The sequence below is a fragment of the Equus caballus genome, chromosome 15, assembly GCF_041296265.1.
Source record: "Equus caballus isolate H_3958 breed thoroughbred chromosome 15, TB-T2T, whole genome shotgun sequence".
Classification (NCBI taxonomy): Eukaryota; Metazoa; Chordata; class Mammalia; order Perissodactyla; family Equidae; genus Equus; species Equus caballus.
Window position 1 is genome coordinate 79,017,710 of NC_091698.1, and position 8,633 is coordinate 79,026,342.

The window sequence follows — 8,633 nt, forward strand, 5'->3', positions numbered from 1 at the left end:
TAGAATAAATGTTTCTAAGGTTTCTTTATCACTTCAATACTGAACAAATTCTGAGGTATCTTTTTTGTAGCAGTGAAATAAAAAAGTGAAGCTCCATAAAATTCAAATGCAGGAAAAAAAGTCAAGGCAATTCAAACAAATTTTGAGAATTTTAGTCACCTCAGGATACTACAGTTTGAGAGCTGATAGATAATATGATCATGGGACAAATAAACCACCAAGACATTTATTGGGACAGATTTTTTTTTTCAATTTCAAGAACCAAATGTCATCAAGTAATTTGTGAAGAATAATTGGTCTCCTCTAGTAGGCAGCTGGGGAGGGGAGCCCAGAAGTAGCTTATGATTTTCATTAAATATGATGCCACATAGTGGGTGCTCAGTAAACGTTTGTCACATGCGTTAATGAATCAGTGCTTTGGTTTTCTATTACTTTGGCAAAGTGAAGCAATTAGGTAGTTTTAACTAAGATGGATTCTAATGCAAAGCATTTTTTAAAAGATAGGTTATAATGCAAACAAACAGAATAGGTGGCTTTAACTAGGAAAGGACAGGCCAAAGTGAGGAGAGGCATATTATGAGCAAAGATGGGAGGTGTGCCCTTGTTTGAGTTTTTCTTAGTGTGAATGAATTTACCAAAGACTGTTACTTCCAAGGAGAAAGCATATACCTTGGTTCCCATAGTAAGATGGCTTCCAAGAACCCAGAGCCCAGTCTCAGAGCATCTTCACATAACCACAGAGACAATTAGGCCTTATGGGGAGCTGTCAGCTCTCAAGGACAAGAGCTGCGGGTCTGAGCACATGCTGCATCTCCACATTCCCATGTTGTTCTGTTCCTTTTGTCTGACTCACACCTTCCTCCCCACTTTCTCTCAACTCTCTTCTCCAGGACCTTTCTGCCAGTGGAGAGACAGCAGTAAGGGTGCTTCTGGAGTCACTTGGCCTTGGTTCTTACCCTGACACTTTCCTTACTGGCTATGTGAGAAGTTACTTACCCTCCCTGTGTCTCAATGTTCTCATTAGTCAAATGGGATCATAATTGTACCAATCTCTTACAGCTGTTGTAGAAATGAATGAGATAATATTTGTTAGGCTCTGAGAACAGTACCTGGAACATTATAAGTGCTCAGTACATTAGCTCTTGGTATTCTGACATCTGGAACAGAGGCTAGCATTGATTGCATAGACTGGAACAGGTGCTTGAGCATCTCATGCTCATCTTTGTCTTGGCCTCTCAAACTGGACCCAACAACAAGGGGCCTCATAGCTCAAAAGCCCAAACTCAGTGTATCAACAGTCGTGCCATCTCAGACAGATCACTCTGTGGATACTGAAAGACTGGAAGGCAAGTTTGAATTCAGCGCCTCTGAGAAAAGGAGGCTGGACCTTTGTCCATAAAACAAGTTGCCACTTTGAAAGTCAAGCGTGTATGTTCAGCTTCCTCTCTCTCCACTGCTATTATTTTTTCTTTTCTCTTCCTATAGCATTTTTATAGATAAAATGTAATCCAATGATATATCTTATCAATGAACTCTTTTACTGGCAAATTTCTCTAAGAAGAAAGTTGGCCAGGGGAATTCTCCATGCTACTCAAGAGAAATGACTGACATAGCAACCACCTTCTCATCTCTCACACACATCTGCCGAGACGTTAACTATGGATGAATTATCTGCTACCTCCATGCTATGATTATAAATTTTATTTTAAGAAGTCTCAGTGTGGGCCGGCCCGGTGGCGCAGTGGTTAAGTTTGCACATTCCGCTTCTCGGTGGCCCGGGGTTTGCCAGTTCGGATCCCGGGTGTGGACATGGCACTGCTTGGCAAAAGCCATGCTGTGGTAGGTGTCCCACATATAAAGTGGAGGAAGATGGGCACAGATGTTAGCTCACGGCTAGTCTTCCTCAGCAAAAAGAGGAGGATTGGCAGTAGTTAGCTCAGGGCTAATCTTCCTCAAAAAAAAAAAAAGAAGGATCAGTGATGTCAGCCTCTGTAAATTTAGAACAATTATCTCTTTGAGCTTCAGTTCCTTATCTGTAAAAAGGGACTATGTTTTTTTCTTCTTATTCCAATGCACTATTCAACAGTTTACAGAAAAGAGCTATAAGCTTTGTTTTACATTTCTGCAAATAATAATAAAAATTAACATTTACTGATAGCTTACTACGTGCTAGGCACTGTTTTAAACCCATTGCATAGATTGTGTCATTCAAGCCTCAAAACAGCACCGTGAGGTAGATTCTAGTATAACACCCACTATACAGATGAGGAGGCTGAGGCACAAAACCATCTTACAACTTTCCTAAAATCACACAGGTAATAAGTGATAGAGCCAGGGAGTCTGTTACTGGAACCTAGGTTTTTATCTGATCTAGAATGTCTGGAAAGAGAACAGTTAAGACCAGCCTGCTTTGAGGAACTTTACTTCTAAGAATGAAGAAAAGCCATGCGTTGCACTGTGCTATTAATTGTGGCTTAAAGGTAGAAACATATTTAATGAAAGGCATAATGTTGAACCTCCTGATATCTAATTCCTTCATTCATTAAACAGATATTTAATGCTCACATTGTGCCAGACCCTGTTCTAAATATTCACAATAGTTGAAGGTGCTTGATCTCATTAGCCATCAGAGAAAGAAAAATTAAACCACAATAAGATAAAACCACAACCACCTACCAGAATGGCTAAAGTGAAAAAGACAGACAATAACAAGGATGTGGAGCAACTGGAATTCTCACTTATTCCAGGCAGGAATGCAAAATGCTACAACCTCTTTGGAAAACTTGGTGGTTAATAAAATTAAACATACAACTACCCTATGACCCTGTAATAATACTCCTAAGTATATATCCAAAAAAAAAATTAACATATAGACATAGACCCACCCACAAAGACTTACATAAGAACATTTATAGCATAGCACACATACAGAAAGTACACAAGTCATAAGTGTACAGATTGGTGAATCTTCAGAAACATCTCAGAAGCCCACATTTTTTCCCTTCTCAGTCACTAACCCCCTAAAGGGTACCACTACCTTGCCTTCAAAGATGACAGATTAGTTTTGCCTGTTTTTGATCTTCATATAAATGGACTCACACGCTATGTACTCTTTTGTGTCTTGTTTCTGTTATTCAATTTTATGTGAGTGGACTCATCAGTATTGTTGTGTGTAGTGGTGGTTTGTGCATTCATTTCTGTATAGTATTCCAATGTATAGGTACACATTTGGCCATTTTCCAGAGTAACTATACACAGAGTAAAGGGAATACCCAGATCTGTTAGATACAGAGTCTGAGCTGACATCAGTATGAAGGGAACCAAAATGCTGTCATGCCCACTGCACTTTAGGGTGGGAGCATTATGGAGTCATAGCTCAAGGCCATCTCCCAGCTAGCCAAACAGACACAGCCTCTGGTCATTTCCCAAGCCTCTGCGTGAATAAGAGACGGATATACTCAGCAGATGAAGGAACCTTCACATTGGCTCTCTGACCTGTGGAATAAAAGCCCTTACGGTGGGAAAGGTCCAGAGGAAGCCCCTGAAAATGCCTCTGTGAACCTTGATTCCACCGTCTGGGAGATTCTTCCATGTCCATCCTCCTCCTTGGCCACACTTGACGTAGGATTGGGTAGAAGCCCCTCCTTCAGTACTGGGCAGCTTTCTCAAGCTGCTTCTTGCCCATAGAAGGTTCAGGACACAAGATCATTGTTAAGTCTGAGTCAGTCATGGGCTTCTTCCAGCAGGTAAGTGATTTTTTTTGCCAGATTAACTCCCTTAAACATGTCTCCCATATTCTGATTCTTGTCAGTTCTACCTCCGTAATTTTATTTTTCTTTTTTAGGCAGAGTTCTCAGAATCACTACCTTGCTTTGCTTTCTTCCCCTCAAGACTCTCACATTAATTGTGCACACTTGTTTATAAGGCCAATGTGAAGTTTCCTTCACATTTAATCTCTTTTCCTTGAGTCCTGGAAGGGATTTACTGCACGAGACACATTTAGGTGGATCCTTACTCTGAAACATCTTAGTTTATTCCATTGTTTTAACATCAGAGAGTTTGACCCTTGACACAGACTGAGTTTTAATTGGCTTTTGTTCCTCAGAAGGCTTCTGAGTATCGGCTCTTTCTAGTTAAGAGGCAATTGTGTCTTAGAATAGCAAGCTCCTGAATTTGAGCACTCCTTAACATTCCTGATTGCAACACGGCAATTCTTCTCTGAGTTCTTCTCTTTCAAATAATACCTTGCAAATGCAGCCAATGGACACCTTCATAAGCTTCTAATATTCTGTTTTCCCATCTTGTTCCCTAGGCCTAAAATTTATTAGATATATGTCTCCCAAGCTATTGCAGGAAATAGTTTCATCACCTATTTTGTCACTGCATAACATGGATTACTATTCTCCCAACCTCCAAGGCTCATCCATACTCTAGTACTGTTAAAGAAAAAAATATTCATGACACTTGTTAAAGACGGCAAGGTGGACTTGGTTCAAAGAAACCCCTACAGTGGGTTCTTTGCAGGAGAGAGGTTGGGTTCAACTGCAAATACAACAAGGACAAGTAGAGATTTATAGCTAAGGAACAGTGGGGGGGTCAGTGGATGGAAAATTACTAAGAGGAAACATCAGGGGTAAGGGGGATTCTGATTAAACTAACAGGATTTTTGCTGAAGGCAGGCCAGAGTGATAAGATATTAGGGTGGGGAATTAGGAATTTGACCAGATATCAAGGGTGGGGGATTTTTTGCTAGACTGACTCAGCAGGATTCTTGCTAAAATTGGACTAAAAAGGGCAGAGCCACTAGATAAGGATAGAGCTCAAGGTCAGGGCAGGTCAAAAAGAGGACTCAGAGGAGCCTGACTCAAGTTTGGTCAAAGGAGAGACTCTTGTCAGTTACTTTGGATCCTTCCCCCTCCCAAACTTTTAAAAATGTCCTTATCAATTTGGTCTTCTGTCATTTTTATAAAATCCCTCACTCTCAGGAGACCCTTTTTATTGGCTTTTAAACATGCTCAAATTGTAAACAACAAAGCTCCCTTGAGTCCACATATTGTCTAGCAACATCCCTATTGCTTTCATCTTTATCCCTTAAAAATCAAAGTTCTAGAAAGTTCTTCTCTAAACTCACCATCCTCACTTCCACACCTCTCATTCAGTCAATAACATATTTCAGTCTTGCTTTAGGCTCCATTACCTCAATGAAACAGCTCTTCCTGAGGTCACGAAATGATGCGGGGTCGGTGAGCCGAGGAGTCGAAAGAAAGATTTCTTAGACTCAAGATCTGGCAGTAGTGCTCTTTTATTTAGAGAATAGTGTGGAATAGCATGGGGACAGGACCCACGGGCAGGCAGAGCAGCTTCTGCTGCCCCCGCTGGCATGGGGACAGGACCCATGGGCAGGCAGAGCTGGTGCGTGGGGACAGGACCCACAGGCAGTCAGAGCTCCTGCTGCTGCCCCGAGTTGAGGGTTAGGGCTAAATTTAAGGCATAGGTATATGATTCATCTCTTTACAAGACAAAGGAAAGAACATGAAAAAAGTTAAAATGGTATCAGTGCAGGTGGGGTCTGGTCATTGGGTGATCCCATGACTTTTAGACAAGAATCAAATCGGATTAAGTAAAGGTCAGAAGCCACCACCCTAAATCAGTTACATGAGATTGCCAGACAGCAACCAACTTAAGTTCTTGCCTCTGGCATTGATTAAGAGCTTCCAGAGATAAGACCATCCCCCCTTCTTCCTGGCACAGAGAGGGAGGCATCTTCACAGATAGAGGTTTCCCTTAGAAATGTAAATGTTTCCCAACAAAGGGGCAAACAAATTCCACTCCTTGGAGCCTGAATCTCATCTGTAGTTTTAAAACTAACCAGCCTAAAAATCCTCATCATAAGCCATTTTAAAATTAAGCAGCCTAAAAATCCTCATCACTAACGACTCCAGGTAACTAAATTAATTGGACATTTTTTTATCCTCATCCTGGTAGACCTGTCGGCAGCATTTGACACAGCTGTCCCTACTTTCCATCCTGAAACTCTCTATTCTTAACATCCACAGTACAACACTCCTCTGACTTGCCTCCTCTCTGTCTGCCTTTTTTCTCTATCTCATTTTTACATTCACCTCTTTTATCAGCCACTAAATACTGGGGTTTCTCAAATTTTTTTTTTTTTTTGAGGAAGATTAGCCCTGAGCTACCTACTGCCAATCCTCCTCTTTTTGCTGAGGAAGCCTGGCCCTGAGCTAACATCCGTACCCATCTTCCTCCACTTTACATGTGGGATGCCTACCACAGCATGGCTTTTGACATGCGGTGCCATGTCCGGGTGCACCCGGGATCCGAACCGGCGAAACCCGGGCTGCCAAGAAGTGGAACGTGCGAACTTAACCACTGCGCCACCCGGCCGGCCCCTCTCAAACAATTCTTTTCCTCTCTCACTATAGTCTCCTTTTAGGTAATCCCAGCCCTCTCCAGTTTCAAATCTTACCTTTTCAGAGGTAACTCAGGAATCTAGATCTCCAGTCCAGACCTCTCCATTCAACTCCAGACTCTTTTATCCAATTGCTTATCCAACAGCTCCATCTGAATGTCTCAAAGGAATGTTTCAAAATGTCTCCGCATGCCCAAAACTCTTGTTGCACAAATCTGGTCTTTGTCATGGCTCCCTAAAGCAGGTGAAAGCACCACTCTCCATTCAATCACACAAAGTTCATCCCAGGGAGTCTTCCTCATCCCCCGGGATTGCTCACTCATCCTATCCAAGTGATGTCAGTGTTACCACGATGCTGTGCAAGTTTGTCAACGGTAAAAAGTGACCCAGAAGAATCTTTAGATTCTAAATGTATAAAAGGATTAAACTCAAACTTTGATTGTGATCATGTAATATGTATTTTTTTAATGTGAAAAGAAATTCATGTGCATGACATTGCTTTCCCAAAAATCTATTATTATGTTGATAGAATATATCACAACAAGTTGTAACTCACAATCAAAAAAATATTTTTATGTAAGGAAAACACTTTGGATTAAAAACAACAAGGACTAGGGGTCAGCCTCCAGCCTAGAGGTCAAGATCAGTGCTCCACTTCAGTGGCCCGGTTTGGTTCCAGACGTGGACCTAGACCACTGGTCAATGGCCATGCTGTGGTGGTGGCCTGCATAGAAAATAGAGGAAGACTGGCACAGATGTTAGCTTAGGGAGAATCTTCCTCAGCCAAATATTTAAAAAACCCACAATAAAGACTGCCATACAGGCCCTTTAGTCCCATAAGAACAGCAGGGCCATATGGAGTCTAATGGTTACATCATTCAAACCTCCTCATCAATGTCCTACTGAGGGGAACTGAACCCCAGAAGGATGGCCTGGTGGGCAAGGGCAGGCCCTGTCAAACAGGCCAGGAGGGCCTGGTATCTGAGGACAGGTGCACAGGAGCAAACATCACTTTGTGGGCTGAGTGACTAAGCAACGAGGCACCCTGGGATTGGTCTGCAGTGGGGGAGTTGTAGGGATAGACTGGGCACTGGTGGGGACTTCTGAGTGACACCCCCAGGGGACACATTGCAATGCCAAGGTCCATCTTGCTTCAAAATAGTTACCCATCTCCCTGAAGCCAGATCTCATGGGAACTCCTTAGCCTTGCCATTCCAGGTATAGGAGAGGAAGACATTTCCTCTACCCACTCTAGGTCCTTCTGGCTGGGCTACAAATTAAATTCACATGAGACAGAATAACAGGAGAAAATTAAACACAGCTTTATAACGTGTACATGGGAGAGACTCAGGAAAACTGAGCAACTCGTCAAAATGGCAGAGGTTCTCATCTTAAATACCATCTTCAGTTACAAAGGAGGATGTTGGGGGTGGAAGAGTCACTTCTGGAAGATTACCAGAAAAGCACAGTAAAAAAGAGTAAGGTTATTATATAGATTTAGGTCCTTGCCTTCCGCATTGATAAGAGTTTTTAGACATAAGGTCATGGGGCTGGCTCTGTGGCCGAATGGTTAAGTTTGCGCGCTCCACTGTGGCGGTGCAAGTTTCAGATCCTGGGCGTGGACATGGCACTGCTCATCAGGCCACATTGAGGTGGCGTCCCACATGCCACAACTAGAGGGACCTGCAACTAAGATATACAACTATGTATGGGGGTTTGGGAAGATAAAAGCAGAAAAAAAAAAAAAAAAAAAAGATTGGCAACAGTTGTTAGCTCAGGTGCCAATCTTTAAAAAAAAAAAGAGAGAGAAAAATAGAGATAAGGTCATCTTCCCTTCTTCCTGGTACAGAGAAGGAGACACCTTACAGATGGAGCTTTCCTTTACAAATGTAAATGTCTCTTACAAAGGGTAACTTCTACTTTTCAGAGTTTCTCTCATGTCTACAGTTTTCAAAAGTAACCAGCCCAAAACAATCGTCATGCCAAAGAGACATATCTTGGGGTGGCCAATTCCAATCTCCCACACAGGCACAGTGGGAAGTCTCCTGATGTGAGTCACCTGGGAGACTTGACTCCCAGAGAAGCCCTGTGTATCTTCCCAACATGGGCCACAAGGGGTCTGACCCCAGCTACCTTCTCCACTCCACATCAGGACTGTAGTGCAGGGAACCAAAAGCTCCAGGAAAAATGGCCTGCTGGACTG